Source organism: Pristiophorus japonicus, chromosome 28, assembly GCF_044704955.1.
Source record: "Pristiophorus japonicus isolate sPriJap1 chromosome 28, sPriJap1.hap1, whole genome shotgun sequence".
Lineage (NCBI taxonomy): Eukaryota > Metazoa > Chordata > Chondrichthyes > Pristiophoridae > Pristiophorus > Pristiophorus japonicus.
This window is the reverse complement of record NC_092004.1, coordinates 11,671,422-11,688,843: the sequence shown is the minus strand read 5'-3', so window position 1 is coordinate 11,688,843 and position 17,422 is coordinate 11,671,422. Positions and strand designations below refer to the sequence as shown.

General features: G+C 43.9%; 1 non-coding gene across 1 annotated transcript; it reads left to right on the top strand.

The window, feature by feature from the left end:
• Nucleotides 1–3,878: 3,878 nt before the first annotated feature.
• On the top strand, nt 3,879–3,960 carry trnas-uga (transfer RNA serine (anticodon UGA)). Its single transcript has one exon. It is a non-coding gene; the product is annotated as a tRNA-Ser (tRNA).
• Nucleotides 3,961–17,422: the final 13,462 nt, after the last annotated feature.

The following is a 17,422-nucleotide window of genomic DNA, read 5'->3' as shown; positions in this document are numbered from 1 at the left end:
TTCAATTGGAGTTTCGGACTGAATTATCGGGTCTTTCATTGAAATAACTGGGAACTCATGTTGAAACAAGTCATCCTTGTTCGAGAGAACGTCTAAGATGATGAAAAAAGCAGCACCTCCAAGTTAGTAATTTCGGCTTGCACCTGGTGCCACGTGCCAGCGAGGAGAATCATATTGAAGCATTTACTGTGACATGATTGAAAGAAGGGCAGGTATGATCAGTCAACATTCCTGGTTACATGTTTGTCAGGCAGGTGAGAGCGGGGATAAAACCGAGGGTAGTGGGGAGGTCGCAGTATTGATTATGTAAACAATTGCAGCTCTGAGGTAAGATAATGTGTTAAAAGCGGCTTCAATTCAGGGTATATTAGATATATTGAAGAATATAAAAGGGGCTTGAAGTGTACCTTAGATGGCCAGAGGGAGATTGGTAAAGGTTTGAGAAGTGCTAAAATTTGAGGGCAGAATAGTAGGCGATTTCAACTCCCTTTATATTAACTTGGATAGAATTGGTGTGAAAAGTATCGCGGGTGCAGAATTCCTTAAATGTATTCAGGAGATCATTTTTAGCCAATATGTAGCAAGACCAACAAGATTGGGGGCGGGTCTGGGCTTCGGTTGAGCGAATGATGCTGAGCAGGTGGAAGATGCATCAATGGGGAGCATTTTAGTGCTTGTGATCATAACTCAGTTAGATTTAGTGCAGTTATCGAAATTGACAGTTAAACCAGGAATACAAAATCTTAATTTGGGAAAAGACAATTTTGGTAAACAGAGATCGGATTTAGACAAAGTGGGCTGGAAACAGTTACTTGAAGGCAAAAACTGTGTTACAGCATTGGGAGGCATTCAATGAGAAGATCCTCAGTGTTCAGCACAAATATGCTCCTTAAAGGAAAAGGGTGGTACTCACAAATCTAAAGCCCCTTGGATGTCAAGGTGCTTGCAGCGCAGAATAATGAAAATTGGGGAACATATGCCAAAGTTTGGACTAAATAGTTCAGAAAGTCTCGAGGAGAAAATAAAGTGGAATGTTGAAATTTAAAAGGAAATTGGGAAAGCAACGAGAGAAAAGCAAAATATATTACCAAGTAACTCAAGTAAAATGCAAAGATTTACAAATACATTAAGAGCAAAGGATATCAAAAGAAAGTGTAGGGATCATTAGAGACGATAAAGGTAATCTGTTTATGGAGGCAGAATATTTGTGTATGATTTTAATGAATCCTTTGCAACTGTTTTCACAAAAGTGAGGGGCGATGCAGACGTTGCAATCGGTAAGAAGTCTGAAATATTAACTGAAATAAACATAGTGAGAAAGGTAGTATTGAGGAATTCAACAGCTTTGTTGGTGGAAAACTCCACAGGGCCGAGAGAAGCAAAAGAGGAAATAGTACAAGATCTGACCATCATAATACTCTCTGGCTACAAACGTCCTGCCAAAGGACTGGAGGACTGCTAATGTTGTGCATTTGTTTCAAAATGGATCGATGAACAATTATAGTACAGTCAGCCTTACCTCGGTTGTTGGAACATTATTTGAAAATATTCTGAGGAACAGGTTAAATATTCATTTAGAAAGACACAGATTAGTCAAGGACAGTCAGCATGGATTTGTTAAGGGAAGGCCGTGTCTGACTTAATTGATTTCATTTTCTGAGGAGATAACAAGGAGTGCCGATGAGGGTAGTGCACTTTTTTGCAGTGCTTGTGGCTTTTAGCAAGGCTTATGACGAGGTCCCATATGACAGACTGCTCAGGAGAGTAACCAGCCAATGGGATCCAAGGCAAAGTGGCAAGTTGAATCCGAAATTGTTTCGGAGTCAGGACGCAAAGAGCAATAGTTGTTGTTGCAACTGGAAGGCTGTTCGAGTCAGGATCCGTAAGACTGCGCAGAAGATTCCTTTTTCTTTTTGGTATGTATTCATGATTTAGACTTGAATGAAGGGACTATGATTAAAACTTATACAAATGATTCAAAAATTGGCTTTGTGGTTGATAATGAAGAATAAAGTTGTTGAATGCAGGAAGATATCAATGAACTGGTCAGCTGGGCAGAATCGTGGCTTATGGAAACCAATCCGTTGAATCGTGAGGTAATGCATTTGTGTAGGGCGAACCAGGCCAAGGATCGCACGTTAAATGGCAGAACAATGACAAATGCATTAGAACAAAGGGAACTTTGAATGCATGTTCACAAATCCGTGAATGTAGCCGAACAGGCCGAAAAGTTCGTTCAGAAGGCACACGGAATGCTTTCCTCATTTTGCTGAGGAATAGAATACAAGATATGTGAGAGGGATCATCAAATGTGGTCATATGAGTCTAATTGAAAAATAGAAAAGTAGTGTTCACACTGCTGCGAATGTATTATAGACACCCAAACTGCGGGATGGAGATTGTGGATAAAATATGTCGACAAATGGCTGCGGTGCATAAACCATAGGGTAGTAATAGTAGGGATTTTAACTATCCAAATATTTGGACATATATAGTGTGAAGGGGAAAGAGTGCAGAATTCTTAAAATGTATTCAACTGAACTTCTTTTCGTCACTATGTAACAAGCCCAAGACGAGATGTGGCGGTTTTGGATTTTTCTGGGAGAAATGAAGCTGGGCAGGTTGAAAGGGTATCAGTGGGAGAACACTTGGCTGCCGGTGACTATAATGCAGTCAGACTCATGTTATCTGTCGCTGAGGAAAATGAACTGCTTTAATAAAAGTCCCAAATTGGGGAAAAGCTAATTTTGCTAAGTTGAGAAATGATTTGGCCGCAGTGGACAGGAAACAGCTACTTGTAGGTAGATCATTTTCGGAACAGTGGGAGGCATTCAAGGGAGGAGATCGTGAAGGCTAAGTCCAAGCATGTGCGCATAAAGTAAAAGATTGGTAAAATATGTCGAGAGCCCCCTGAATGGCTCAGGACTTACAGGGGAGGATTAAGAAAAAAAGGGACGCTTTTTCATATACCACTGGCTAAATACTAATGAACCCTTGGCGGAATAAAGACAGTTAAGAGACACAATTAAAAATGATGTTAGGAATGCTAAGAGAGTGCATTAATATTCTTGGCTCGTAAAATTAAGGAAAACCCACAGATGTTCTGTAAATATATTAAGAGTAAGATGATAATTAAAGACAGGATAGGACCTCTTCGTGTCCATGGGGGTAATCTTTGTGTGGAGGCGCAAGATTTTGGTAATTTCTAAATTAATACTGATCATCTGTTTTCACAAAGGAAAGGGGCAATGCAGATACTGCTATCGAAGAGGAATGTGATTTTATGGAAGAAATAAACATAGTGACTGAGGAAGCATTCAGGGTTTGAGTCGATTTGAAAGGAGATAGGTCCCCAGACCCGGATCACTTCAATCCTACTCCAACTCATCCTATCAGCATATCCTTCTATTACTTTCTCACTCATGTGCTGACGTAGCTCTCTCTTTAATGCCTCTGTTGTATTCGCCTCAACTATAGAACGTTGTTGCACCGTCCACATTCTAATCACTCTTTGGGAAAGAAGTTACTCTTGAATTGCAGACTGAAGTCATCGGTGTCTGTCTTATATTTATGATCTCTAATTCTGAACTCCTGTATAATAGGAAATATTTTCTGCACGTCGGCGCTATCACATCCCTCCATTACATTAGAGACAATATCTGCCTTGGCTTTTACAGAGAAAAGCTCCCCAGTCTGTTTAGATTTTCACGAAAGTAAATCCTTCCAGTTCTGGCCGAAATGATTCCTGCTGTGCTGTGAAATTCAATGATTCTACGATTTAGTTTTCACATCGACTGGGAAATGCAACAGGGCAAGCATGCCGCAATTGTCTTAAATTTTCCACCGACCAGTAGATTAATAAATAATTAACGTGCATAGCTGCGATTGCCGAGTGGTTAAGGCGTTGGACTTGAAATCAAATGGGGTTTCCCTGCGCAGTTTCGAGCCCTGCTCACAGCGATTCTACAGCGAACATTTTATTTGCTTTAATCAGCTCGCTGGCGAGATGACTGACGCCGAAACTGAACATAATTCCCTCAACTGCCCTTTACTGCAATCATTGACGCAAACCTATTTTTCTAATTGGAAACACGAATAAATACTGCCATCAATTAGCGATTGTAGGTTTGTTGTTAACGTTGCAAAGATCAGTGAGAAATATACACAGCAAACAGCATTAAAAATGCATTTTAATAAAAAACCCTGCAATTTTTAGAATGAAGTCATATTCAGCTGAACAGGATTCAGCAGTACTCAAACCTGCAATTTTCTAATAACATCAGTGTTTATACCGAAGTCAGACATCTTATCCATTCAGCCACGCTGTTCCTGCAGTGCACAGCAGACGAATGCCGTGAATGAGGGATTACACACCGGAATTGCATTTATTTCAGTTCCATACTTAGCACCGCAAACCAATCAGCGGCAGTGGGCCATTAACTGATTGAAATACGAGAAGTCCCAAATTCTCGGAGATTATCGAATTGTTCATTAAATGCTGGAAACTCTCCTCAGTTCAATGAGCTCTTGGCAGAACCAAGATTTTGCAGCATTGCTTGAATGTATTGCAGTTCCTTGTCAGTTTCGTTCCTAAATATTTTAAGCTGCTCTAAAATAACAAAGCTAAGATGCTCGTAACCCTAGCCCTCCCCCACACAAAAAAAAGATGTCCCTTACGAGGATATAAAGCGCAGCATTCGCGTTAACAGCGCCATGCTTAACCATTTGATTCAACCGGCCTTGCTATTGTGTATTTTTATTTAAACGATAAAAAAACACGAGCATTTTTGCAGGGACATTCATCTCAGGACATTCCGAAGCGGTGCACAGCCAGATAAGTAGTTTTACAGTCTGGTCACTAATGTAGGAAATGCAAAAGCAGATATGCACCTGCAAGAACCCACGATTAAATAGTGACTAGATGTTGTTTGTAGGATGAAAGTTGGTTCCAGGACACCGGGGTGAACTCTCCTGCTCTATTTCTGAATAGCGAGCATGGGATATTTTACGTCCAGCTCGGAGGGCAGACAGGTCTCGGTTTAAAATCTCAACCGAACGTCAGCAACTCCGACAGTGCTGTGCTCCCTAACAACTGCCGCTCCGATATTACAAAACCTACTTGAATTTCTGCTCACCAAACTGTCTGTCGCAGATGCAACTGTCCATGGCAATATTGTAGCAGCGAATACTGGAAACACCTTGTGGATACTAAGTCCTGTCTTCACACGGAGGACACTCTGCTTCGTATTTTCTGGCACCACCACCGTGCTAAATCGGATAGATTCTGAACAGGTGGAGCAGCTCAACGCTGGGCATCCTTGAAGTGCTGTAGGACAACAGCAGCAGCTGAATTGTACAATCTGTAAACTTATGTCCAAGCATATACCCCATCTACCGTTACCTTGTAAACAGAGCACCAAACCTGGATAACGCCTCAGCCTCCGTTTTCCAATCGAAAAGAGATCTAGCCTGTTCTTCCTTTGCTGATATGTGTACACTGGCTGTTCTGTTTTCATCCTTGTAAATCTTCTCTGCATCCTCTACAATGCCTCTATATGCTTTTTAAAAAATAGCAAATGGAAATGTGCACATTAACCTGTGTGGTCTAACAAAGGTTAAATACAGGTTTAGCATAAATTCGCTACATTCTGTACTATACGTGCTCTTTGGTTTGGCTTTTTTATAACCTGGCTAATCTGTGTCTTAACTTTTAGAGTTTTGTGTATTCGCCTTCCGTTTGATCTTCTACGCCACCCAGAGGGTATCCTCCAATAATAAGTGACCTCCCTATTCTTCCTAACATAATTTAACACCTCATTTTTTATATGGTTTGACATTCAAAAACCAATGATATGCCCAATCTGCAAGTTTATTAATGATCTCCTCTAATGTGTTGTAGTCCTCCTCACTTTTGACGACCCGCCTAATTAGATGTCACTTGCAAATTAAAATATTATGTTTTCGCTTTCTCGGTCAAGTTGTCAATATCACTTGTGAACAACAGTGGTCCCATCACCGATCCTTGTGGAACACCACTATCCACCTTCTGCCACTATGTAAAGCTCCCTTTTAACCCAACTCTCTGCTTTATGTATTGAAGCCAGCTAGCTATGCATTCTAGTTGATCCACTCAGCATTGTGACCTGGCTTGAGTGTCTTATTGCTTCTGTTTAACAATCTAGACGTCCCAGTGTTCTATTTGATTAATTCAAGCATGTGGTCATCGCTAGCAAGGGCAGCATTTGTTGCCCACAACTAATTTCATTATTAATGTGTTGGTGAGCAACCATATGCAGCTGAATGGCTCGCTTCGACATTTCAGATGGCAGTTAAGAGTCAACCACGTTGCTATTGGTCTGGAGTCACATATAGGCCCAGACTGGTAAGATCGGCAGATCCCCTTCCCTGAAGGAGATTCGTGAATCAGATGGGTTTGTTACGATAATGGTCACCATTATTGATACATTTTAATTTCCAGATTTATTTAATTGAATTAAATTTAACCTACTCTAACGGTGGGCTGTAATTTCCTGCCTCTGGAATACTAGTTCACTATAATAAAAATCATACCACTATGATTGACCGCCTGTGTAATGTGCTCGAAGGGTTGAATGACTCCACCTGTTCCTGGGCAACAGTTGGAGGTCAGGAATGGCAACCCTCTGGTCCGGTGACTGAACCATCATGTCACTATTAATTGCCTCCACCTGTTCAATGTCCTAGAGGTTCGGAATAACTGCTCCTGTCCTTGTGTGTAATAACACAAGAGTCCTTTTTGATAAACTGCCTCGTGTGGTTACCCGGTCTCTTTGATTCCTACTTCGGTTAAGAACAAGATCCGACTTCTTGTATTGCCTAAATGACATCCGACAGTGGCGCACTCTGGTGTCAGATAACTCACGCATAAATATATTACACTGTGCATCACGTTCAGGGACGGAATGTCGTCCCCCTGATCCTATATAATAGGCTCGAGTGGTTGATGCCTCCTCCTCTTTCTGTGCAACAGGTTCGTGGGTTTGGCAATCCATTCTCGTCATCTATGCAGCAGCTGCGCGCGACAGAACAGAGTTCCACTGTTCGTCCACGTGTCCTTTGCAAGTTTTTGAGCGGTTAATGGAATCAGCCTGTCAGAGGCTCGATGTCTTGCTCCTGTACTGTGCAAATGACCCAGTGCGCCCAGAGAATTCAGAGGATACGTGGAGCCTTTGTATAACAGCATGTGCAGGGGCCGCAGTTTCACACCTCTGAAGTATTGATTTGCTGCAAATTTGATTGTGCGGCCCAGGAAACGTCAAATCCTGACCTAAAATCCGTCTCTGTTGGGACTCAAACCCACAATTTTTGAATGCCTGATATTACGTTGACTAAAAGTCTATTTGTCTTATATTTCGCAGCGATCTTTCGACTGTTATAACAAATCCATCGTGTAACTGCGATGGGCGAGTGGTTAAGGCGTTGGATTTGAAATCTAATGGGGTTTCCCCACGCTGGTTCGAACCCTGCTCTCAGCTATTCAAAACGAAATATTTCACTCTTTGATTTGATCAATGGAATCTGATCAGACTTCTCTCCACTGCTTGCTATTACACTGATTGATGCGGAGTTGATGTTCGAATTGTCAACACTATTAATTTACAGGCATTAATTAGTGATGGTTGGTTTGTTGGAAACTATTTGCAAACATCAGTGAGAAATATACACAGGAAACAGAATTAAAAAATGCCTTTCAATAAAGAGCCCTGCAAGGAAATCATCTTCAGCTAATGAGTGTGAACATGGTTTGGTTTTTAAAGTTGAACAACATTTTACAAAAGCACCAGCACAAGCCTCAAATCTGCAATTTTCAGATAACATTAGGGTGTGCACCAAAGCGAGACGCCTTAGCCAAATGGCCACGCGCTCGCTGCAGTTCAGAGCAGCGTAATGGTGAGAATGAGGGATTACACACCGGTATTGTATTTATTGCTGTTTGATATTTTCCACTGCAGAACAATCACCGGCAGTGAGCCATTCTGTGATTGAAATATGAGACGTAGTAAAGCCGCAGATGATAAGCAAATGTCCATTAAATGCTGCAAACACGCCGTAGGTCCATGAGCTCGCTGCAGAACTAATGTTTTGCAGCATTGCTTCAATGTATTGCAAGGTCCCGTGTGAGATGTTTGACGAAATGTTTAAGCTACTATAAAATACTGTCACCTTACCACGAAGAATAAAATAAATAGCCAGTACGTGAATAAAACCCGCTACTTTGGCATGGTTCGCATCAGGCTCCAAAAATAGAGCTCGCCCGCCTTATTAATATGCACTTTTTTCAGACGCTGTGAAAGAAATAAAACTTTCATTTCGACTTCGACTATCACCTCAGGATTTCCCAAAGCAGTTCGCAGCAAATTAAGTACATCTAAATTGTGGTCACTATTGTCATGTAGGAAATACAAAAAATTACAGCATGGAAGGAGGACATTTCAGCCCTTCGTGCAGGTGCCGGCCGACCAAGACCTTCCCAGCCTGAATCCCACTTTCCAGCTCGATGTGCGCTCTGTGGGTTACTGCAATTTTAAATGCTGATGCAAGTATTTTTAAATTTAATGAGCGTTCCTGCCGCTACCAGGCAATCAGGCAGCGTGTTCCAGACTCCCACGACAAACTCATAGCTTATCGCAACAGCTGAACTTCCCCAATAACATTAAATATATTTCCCGTGGTTGTTAACCACTCTGCCAAGGGAAACAAGTCCTTCCTACCCACTCTTTTTTGGTCTCTGATAATTTTATACACCTAAATAAGGTCTCGCCTCAGCGTCCGCTGTTCCACAGCAAACAGAACAGGGTTTCCAATCTTTCCTTAAAGCAAAATTCTCCAGTCCAGGCAACATTATGAACACTGTACTCCAACTGTTTTATTCAGTTCAAGTATAACCTCCTTGCTCTTGTATTCAATGCCGCGAGAAATATAGTGAAATATTCAACATGCCTTCTGAACCACATGATCTACCTGGCCTGCTCCGTTCAGGAATTTGTGGACCTGCACTCCGCAGTCCCTTTTTTCCCCTACATATTTCAGCATCGTACCAATTAATGTTTATTGCCTTGCCTTGTTAGACCTCCTCAAATACATTACCTCACAATTATCCGAATTGAATTATTTTCTGATATGTAAATCCCGCCATCCCGGCCATCGGTCTGGTGAACCTTTGCTGCACTCCCTCAATAGTAAGAATGTCCTTCCTCAAGTTAGGAGTCCGAAACTGTGCACAATAGTCCAGGTGCGGACTCAGCAAGGCCCTGGACAACTTTCGTAACACCTCCCTGCCCCTGTACTCAAATCCCCTCGCGATGAAGGCCAACATGCCATTTGCCTTCTTAACTGCCTGCTCGACCTGCATGCCAACTTTCAGTGACTGATGCACCCAGGTCTCGTTGCACCTCCCATTTTCCTAATCTGTCACCATTCAGATAATAGTCTGTCTCTCTGTTTTTACAAACAAAGTGGATAAGCTCACATTTATCCACATTATAATTCATCAGCCAGGCCTTTTTCCACTCACCTATACTATCCAAGTCACTCTGCAGCCTCATAGCATCCTCCTCGCTGCTCACACTGCCACCCAACTTACTGTTATCCGCAAACTTGGAGATACTACATTTAATATCCTCGTCTAAATCATTAATGCACAACGTAATCATCTGTGGCCCCAGCACAGAAACTTGTGGTACCCCACGAGTCACTGCCTGCCAGACTGAAAAGTACCCATTTAATCCTACTCTTTGCTTCCTTTACGCTAACCAGTTCTCAATCCACGTCAGCACACTACTCCCAGTCCCAAGTGCTTCAACTTTTGAACATTAATCTCTTGTGTGGGATCTTGTCGAAAGCCTTTTGAAAGGCCAAATATAATACATCAACTGGATCCCCCTTATCCACTCTACTGGAAACATCCTCAAAAAATTCCAGAAGATTTGTCAAGCATGATTTCCCTTTCACAAATCCATGCTGACTTGGACCTATCATGTCACCTATTTCCAAATGCGCTGCTGTGAAACCCATAATAATTGATTTCTTCATTTTACCGACGACCGATGTCAGGCTGACCGATCAACAAAATCCCTGTTTTCTCTCTTCCTCATTTTTTTAAAAGTGCGGTTACTTTGGCACTCGATAGAAACTGATCCAGAGTCTATGGAATGTTGGAAAATGACTGTCAATGTATCCGTTATTTTCAAGGCCACCTCTTTAAGTACTCTGGGATGCAGACCATCACGCCCTGGGGATTTATCAGCATTCAATCACATCAATTTCCCCAACTCAATTTCCTGACTAATAAGGATTTCCCTCAGTTCCTCCTTTTTACCAGACCCTCTGACACTTTTTAGATCCGGAAGGTTTTTGTGTCCTCCTTTGTGAATACAGAATCAAAGTACTTGTTCAATTGGTCTGCCATTTCTTTGTTACCAGTTATGACTTCCCCTGATTCTGACTGCTGGGGACCTACGTTTGTCTTTATGAACCTTTTTCACTTCACATATCTATAGGAGCTGTTGCAGTACATGTCAATGTTGCCTGCAAGCTTCTTCTAGTACTCTATTTTTCCATCCCTAATCAAATCCTTTGTCCGCCTCTGCTGAGTTCTAAATTTCTCCCAGTTCCCGGGTACGCTGATATTTCGGGCAATTTTTATGCCACTTACTTGGCTTTAATACTATCCTTGATTTCCATTAATAGCCACGGTTGAGCCACCTTCCCTTTATTATTGTTAATGCTAGACAGGGATGTACAATTGTTGGAGTTCATACGCGCGGTCTCTAAATGTCTGCCATTGCCCATCCACTGTGAACCCCTGAAGTATCATTCTCCAATCTATCCTAGCCAATTCACGACTCATGCCTTCGAAGTTACCCATCTTTATGTTCTGGACCATGGTCTATGAATTAACTGTTTCCTTCTTCATCCTAATGTAAAATTCCACCATATTATGGTCACTCTTCCTCATGGTGCCACGCACAATGAGATTGCTAATCAGTCCTCTCTTATAGAAACATAGAAACAGAGAAAATAGGTGCAGGAGTCGACCATTCGGCCCTTCTAGCCTGCACCGCCATTCAATGAGTTCATGGCTGAACATGCAACTTCAGTACCCCATTCCTGCTTTCTCACCATACCCGTTGATTCCCCTAGTAGTAAGGACTTCATCTAACTCCTTTTTGAATATATTTAGTGAATTGGCCTCAACAACTTTCTGTGGTAGAGAATTCCACAGGTTCACCACTCTCTGGGTGAAGAAATTCCTCCTTATCTCGGTCCTAAATGGCTCCCCCCTTATCCTCCATCTGTGTCCCCTGGTTCTGGACTTCCCCAACATTGGGAACATTCTTCCTGCATCGAACCTGTCTAACCCCGTCAGAATTTTAAACCATTTCTATGAGGTCCCCTCTCATTCTTCTGAACTCCAGTGAATACAAGCCCAGTTGATCCCGTCTTTCTTGATAGGTCAGTCCCGCCATCCCGGGAATCAATCTGGTGAACCTTCGCTGCACTCCCTCAATAACAAGAATGTCCTTCCTCAGGTTAGGAGACCAGAACAGTACGCAATACTCCAGGTGTGGCCTCACCAAGGCCCTGTACAACTGTAGCAACACCTCCCTGCCCATGTACTCAAATCCCCTCGCTATGAAGGCCAACATGCCATTTGCTTTATTAACCGCCTGCTCTATCTGCATGCCAACCTTCAATGACTGATGCACCATGACACCCAGGTCTCGTTGCACCTCCCCTTTTCCTAATCTGTCACCATTCAGATAATAATCTCTCTCTCTGTTTTACAACCAAAGTGGATAACCTCACAATTATCCACATTATACTTCATCTGCCATGCATTTGCGCACTCACCTAACCTATCCAAGTCGCTCTGCAGCCTCATAGCATCTTCCTCGCAGCTGACACTGCCACCCAACTTAGTATCACCCGCAAATCTGGAGATAATACATTTAATCCTCTTGTCTAAATCATTAATGTACAGTGTAAACAGTTGGGGCTCCAGCACAGAGTCCTGCGGTACCCCACTAGTCACTGCCTGCCATTTTGAAAAGTCACCATTTATTCCTACTCTTTGCTTCCTGTCTGACAACCAGTTCTCAATCCATTGTCAGCACACTACCCCCAATCCCATGTGCTTTAACTTTGCACATTAATCTCTTCTGTGGGACCTTGTCGAAAGCCTACTGAAAGTCCAAATATACGACATCAACTGGATCTCCCATGCCCACTCTACTGAAAACATCCTCAAAAAATTCCAGAAGATTTGTCAAGCATGATTTCCCTTTCACAAATCCATGCTGACTTGGACCTATCATATCACCTCTTTCCAAATGCACTGCTATGACAAACTTAATAATTGATTCCATCATTTTATCCAGTACCGATGTCAGGCTGACCGGTCTATAATTCCCTGTTTTCTATCTCCCTCCTTTTTTAAAAAGTGGGGTTACATTGGCTACACTCCACTCCATAAGAACTGATCCAGAGTCAATGAAATGTTGGACAATGACTGTCAATGCATCCACTATTTCCAAGGCCACCTCCTTAAGTACTCTGGGATGCAGCCCATCAGGACCTGGGGATTAATCGGCCTTCAATCCCATCAATTTCCCCAACTCAATTCTCGACTAATAAGGATTTCCCTCAGTTCCTCCTCCTTACTAGACGCTCCGACCCCTTTTATATCCGGAAGGTTGTTTGTGTCCTCCTCAGTGAAAACCGAAACAAAGCACTTGTTCAATTGGTCCGTTATTTCTTTGTTCCCCGTTATGACTTCCACTGATTCTGACTGCAGGGGACCTACGTTTGTCTTTACTAACCTTTTTCTCTTTACATATCTACAGAAAATTTGCAATCCGTCTTAAGGTTCCCTTCAAGCTCCCTCTCGTACTCCATTTTTCCTGCCCTAATCAAACCCTTTGTCTTCCTCTGCTGAGTTCTAAATTGCTCCAAGTCCCCGGGTTCGCTGGTATTTCTGGCCAATTTGTAAGCCACTTCCTTGGCTTTAATACTATCCCTGATTTCCCTTGATAGCCACGGTTGAGCCACCTTCTCTTTTTTATTTTTACGCCAGACAGGAATGTACAATTGTTGTAGTTCATCCATGCGATCTCAAAATGTCTGCCATTGCCCATCCACAGCCAATCCCTTCAGTATCATTCGCCAATCTATCCTAGCCAATTCACGCCTCATACCTTCAAAGTTACCCTTCTTTAAATTTTGGACCATGTTCTCTGAATTAACTGTTTCATTCTCCATCCTAACGCAGAATACCACCATATTATGGTCACTCTCCCGCACAACGAGATTGCTAATTAATCCTCTCTCATTACACAACACCCAGCGTAAGATGGCCTCCCCCCCATTTGGTTCCTCGACATATTGGTGTAAAAAACCATCCCTTATGCACTCCAGGAAAACCTCCTCCACCGTATTGCTTCCAGTTTGGTTAACCCAATCTATGTGCATATTAATGTCACCCATTAGAACTGCTGCACCTTTATTGCACGCACCCCTAATTTCATGTTTGATGCCCTCCCCAACATCACTACTACTGTTTGGACGTCTGTACACAACTCCCACTAACGTTTTTTGCCCTTTGTTATTCTGCAGCTCTACCCATATAGATTGCACATCATCCAAGCTAATGTCTTTCCTCACAATTGCATTATTTCCTCTTTAACCAGCAACACCACCGTGCCTCCTTTTCCTTTCCGTTTATCCTTCCTCAATGCTGATTGCCCTTGGATGTTGACATCCCAGCCTTTGTCATCCTGGAGCGATTTCTCCATGGTGCCAACCACATCGTATCCGTTAACTGCTATCTGCACAGGTAATTCGTCCACCTCATTCCGAATACTCGTCGCATTGAGGCACAGAGCTATAAGGCTTGCCTTTTTAACACACTTTGACACTTTAGAATTTTGCTGCAACGTGGCCCTTTTTGTCTTTTGCCTTGTGTTTCTCTGCCCTCCACTTTTACTCATCGCCTTTCTGTCTGTTGCTTCAGTCACCATTTTGTTTCCCTCCGTCTCCCTGCATAGGTTCCCATTCCCCTGCCATTATTAGTTCAACTCATCCCCAAGAGCACTAGCAAACATTCCTGCGAGGACATTGGTTCCTGTACTGCCTCGATGCAGACCGTCCGGTTTGTACTGGTCCCACCTCCACCAGAAACGGTTCCAATGCCCCAGGAATTTGAATCCCTCCCTCCTGCACCACTGCTCAAGCCACGTATTCATCTCAGCTATCCTGCGATTCCTACGCTGACTAGCACGTGGCACTGGTAGCAATCCTGAGATTACTAATTTTGTGGGCCTACATTTTGATTTAGCTTCTAGCTCCTTAAATATGTCTCGTAGCACCTCATCCCGTTTTTTACCTATATGTTTTGGACCAATTTGCACCATGATAACGATCTGTTCACCCTCCCTTTTTAGAATGTCCTACACCCGCTACGAGCCATTCTTGATCCTTGCACCAGGGAGGAAACATACCATCCTGGAGTCTCTTTTGCGGCCGCAGAAACGCCTGTCTATTCCCCTTAAAATTGAACCCCCTATCACTTTCACTCTCCCACACTTTTTCCTGCCCTCCTGTGCAGCAGAGCCAGCCACGGTGCCATGAACTTGGCTGTTGTTGCCCACCCCTGATGAGTCATCCCCCTCAACAGTACTCAAAGCAGTGTATCTGTTTTGCAGGGAGATGACCGCAGTACACCACTGCACTATCTTCCTTAAACTGCTCTTCCTGTTGGTCCTTCATTCCCAATCTGCTTGTGGACCCTTTCCCTGCAGTAAGACAAACTCGCTACACGTGCTAATCACGTCATTCTCAGCATCGTGGATGCTCCAGAGTGAATCCACCTTCAGCTCCAATTCTGCAACGTGGCCCGTCAGGAGCTGGACGCGGATACATTTCCACAGATGTAGTTGTCAGGTAGAAAGGATGTGTGCCTCAGATCCCACATAGTACAGGAGGAGTATAGCACATGTCCGAGATCTCCTGCCATGAATTATCCCTGAGATGAATTAATTTGGCGACAACAATGTTAACAGGTTATTTACAGATATAAAAAGAAAAAGATAAGCTACTACTAATCAACTTTTGATTACTTTCTACTCCTTTTTTGTTTTCTCGCCCCGCTGCAGATGCACAAGCACGCCTTTTGTAGGCCTGGGACGCTGCCGCTCCACCTCTGGACCTCCCGCTGAGGCTCTACGACTCACGCTGGCCTTTTGTCGGCCTCGGACTCGGCAGCTCCGCCTCTCGACCTCCCGCTGGGCCTCCCCGACTCAGGCTGGCCTTTTGTAGGCCTGGGACACTGCCGGTCCACATCTCGACCTTCCACTGGGCCTCGCCGACACACGCTGGCCTTTTGTAATCCTGGGACGCTGCCGCTCCGCATCGCGACCTCTCGCATCAACGGGGCTTGTATTCACTGGAATTCAGAAGAATGAGAGGGGATCGCACAGAAAAGTTTATAATTCTGACGGCTTTCGATAGGTTAGATGCAGGATGAATGTTCCCAATGTTGGGGATGTCCAGAACCAGGGTTCACAGGCTAAGGGTAAGGGGTAAGCCATTTTGGACCGAGATGAGGAGAAACGTCTTCACCCAGAGAGTAGTGAACCTGCGGAATTCTCTACCACATAATGTTGTTGAGGCCAATTCACTAAATATATTCAAAAAGGAGTTAGATGTTGTAACTTACTACTCGGGGAAACAACGGGTATGGCGAGAAAGCTGGAGTGGGGTACTGAAGTTGCATGTTCAGCCATGAACTCATTGAATGGCGGTGCAATCTCGATGGGCCGAATGTCCTACTCCTGCACCTATTTTCTGTTTCTATGTTTCTATTTGCCACTGTTCTGCCCACCTGATCAGGGCATTAGTTTCTTCCTGCAGTTTGCAGCTTTCTGCATCATTATCAACGACATAGCGACAGGCCATTAGCCCAAGCATTCCATGCCGGCATTCATGCTCCACTTTATCCTCCTGGAATAGCTTCTGCCACTGTGAATAGTTATATTTTACGGCACAAATCTCTGGAGAAATACCACCAACGATGTGCCAGCAAGATCCTTCAAATGGCCCAGGACAGACGCACCAACATGAGTGTCCGTGATCAGGCCGACATCCCCAGCATCTAAGCACTGACCACACTCAACCAGCTCCATTCAGCAGGCCTCATTTTCACATGCGTGATGAAAGAATCCCAAAGCAAGCGCTCTGCTCGGAAATCCTACACGGCAAGCGAAGCACAGTTGGGCATAGAAATCATTTCAACGACACCCATCAAGCCTCTTGATAAAATGCAACTTCTCCACCGAAACCTGGTATTCCCTGGCTAAAGACCACCCCAATTGAAGGGAGAGCATCCGGGAGGGCGCTGAGCAACCCGAGTCTCGTCGCCGAGTGCAAGCAGCAAGCAAGCGGAGGCAGTGGAAGGAACGTGTGGCGAACCAGACTCACTACCTACTATAACTTCAACGAATGACTGTCCGACCTGTGACAGAGACTGTAATTCCCTTATTGGACTGCTCAGTCACCAAAGAACTCACTTTTAGAGTGGAAGCAACTCTTCCGCGAATTTTGAGGGCTGCCTAAAATGATGAATGTCCAGTTATGTTTGTGGTGAATGGTAACCCCCGAGAAGCTTGGTAGTGGGGGATTATGTTATGTATGTGAACCTTACTTGTGTGTAAGGCTTGCCACCAGAGGGCACACATGTGGAAGACATATGAGCCATGTGTGTGTAACCTGGCATTAACCAGGCATTAAAAGGCAGTCCACCACGTTGCTGCCTCACTTTGGGGTTATATTAAACAGACCAAAGTCGCACTGGTTTAAATCTACAACACAGCCTCGTGGATATATTCCAAACATAACAACTGGCGACGAGTTACAACCACGAACTTTCACGCGGAAATCACTGCCGTTGGTATTCTTTTGAGATTTAGTGAGGATGATGATTGGGACGCCTTCGTTGAGCGCCTCGACCAGTACTTTCTGGCAACAAATAGGTCACGCCTGAAACAGGGATCAAGCGCAGGGCGATTCTCCTCACCATATGTGGGTCATTGGTATATGGCCTCCGTAAGAACTGGCATGCACCTGCCAAACTAACGGATAAATCGTACACATAGCTATGCACGCTTGCTAAGGATCACGTCAAGCCCAAGGAGAGCATCCTGATGGGCAGGTATGGATTTTACACGCACGATCGCTCCGTTGGCCGCACCGTGTTGAGTTTAATCGTCGAGCTTCAACGCCTTCTGGGGCAGTGCGAATTTGCAGGATCCTTGGGTGAAATGTTGCGGGTTTTTTCATACTTGGAATTTGCCACGAAGGCATCCTTCGCAAGCTGCTGTCTGCCAAA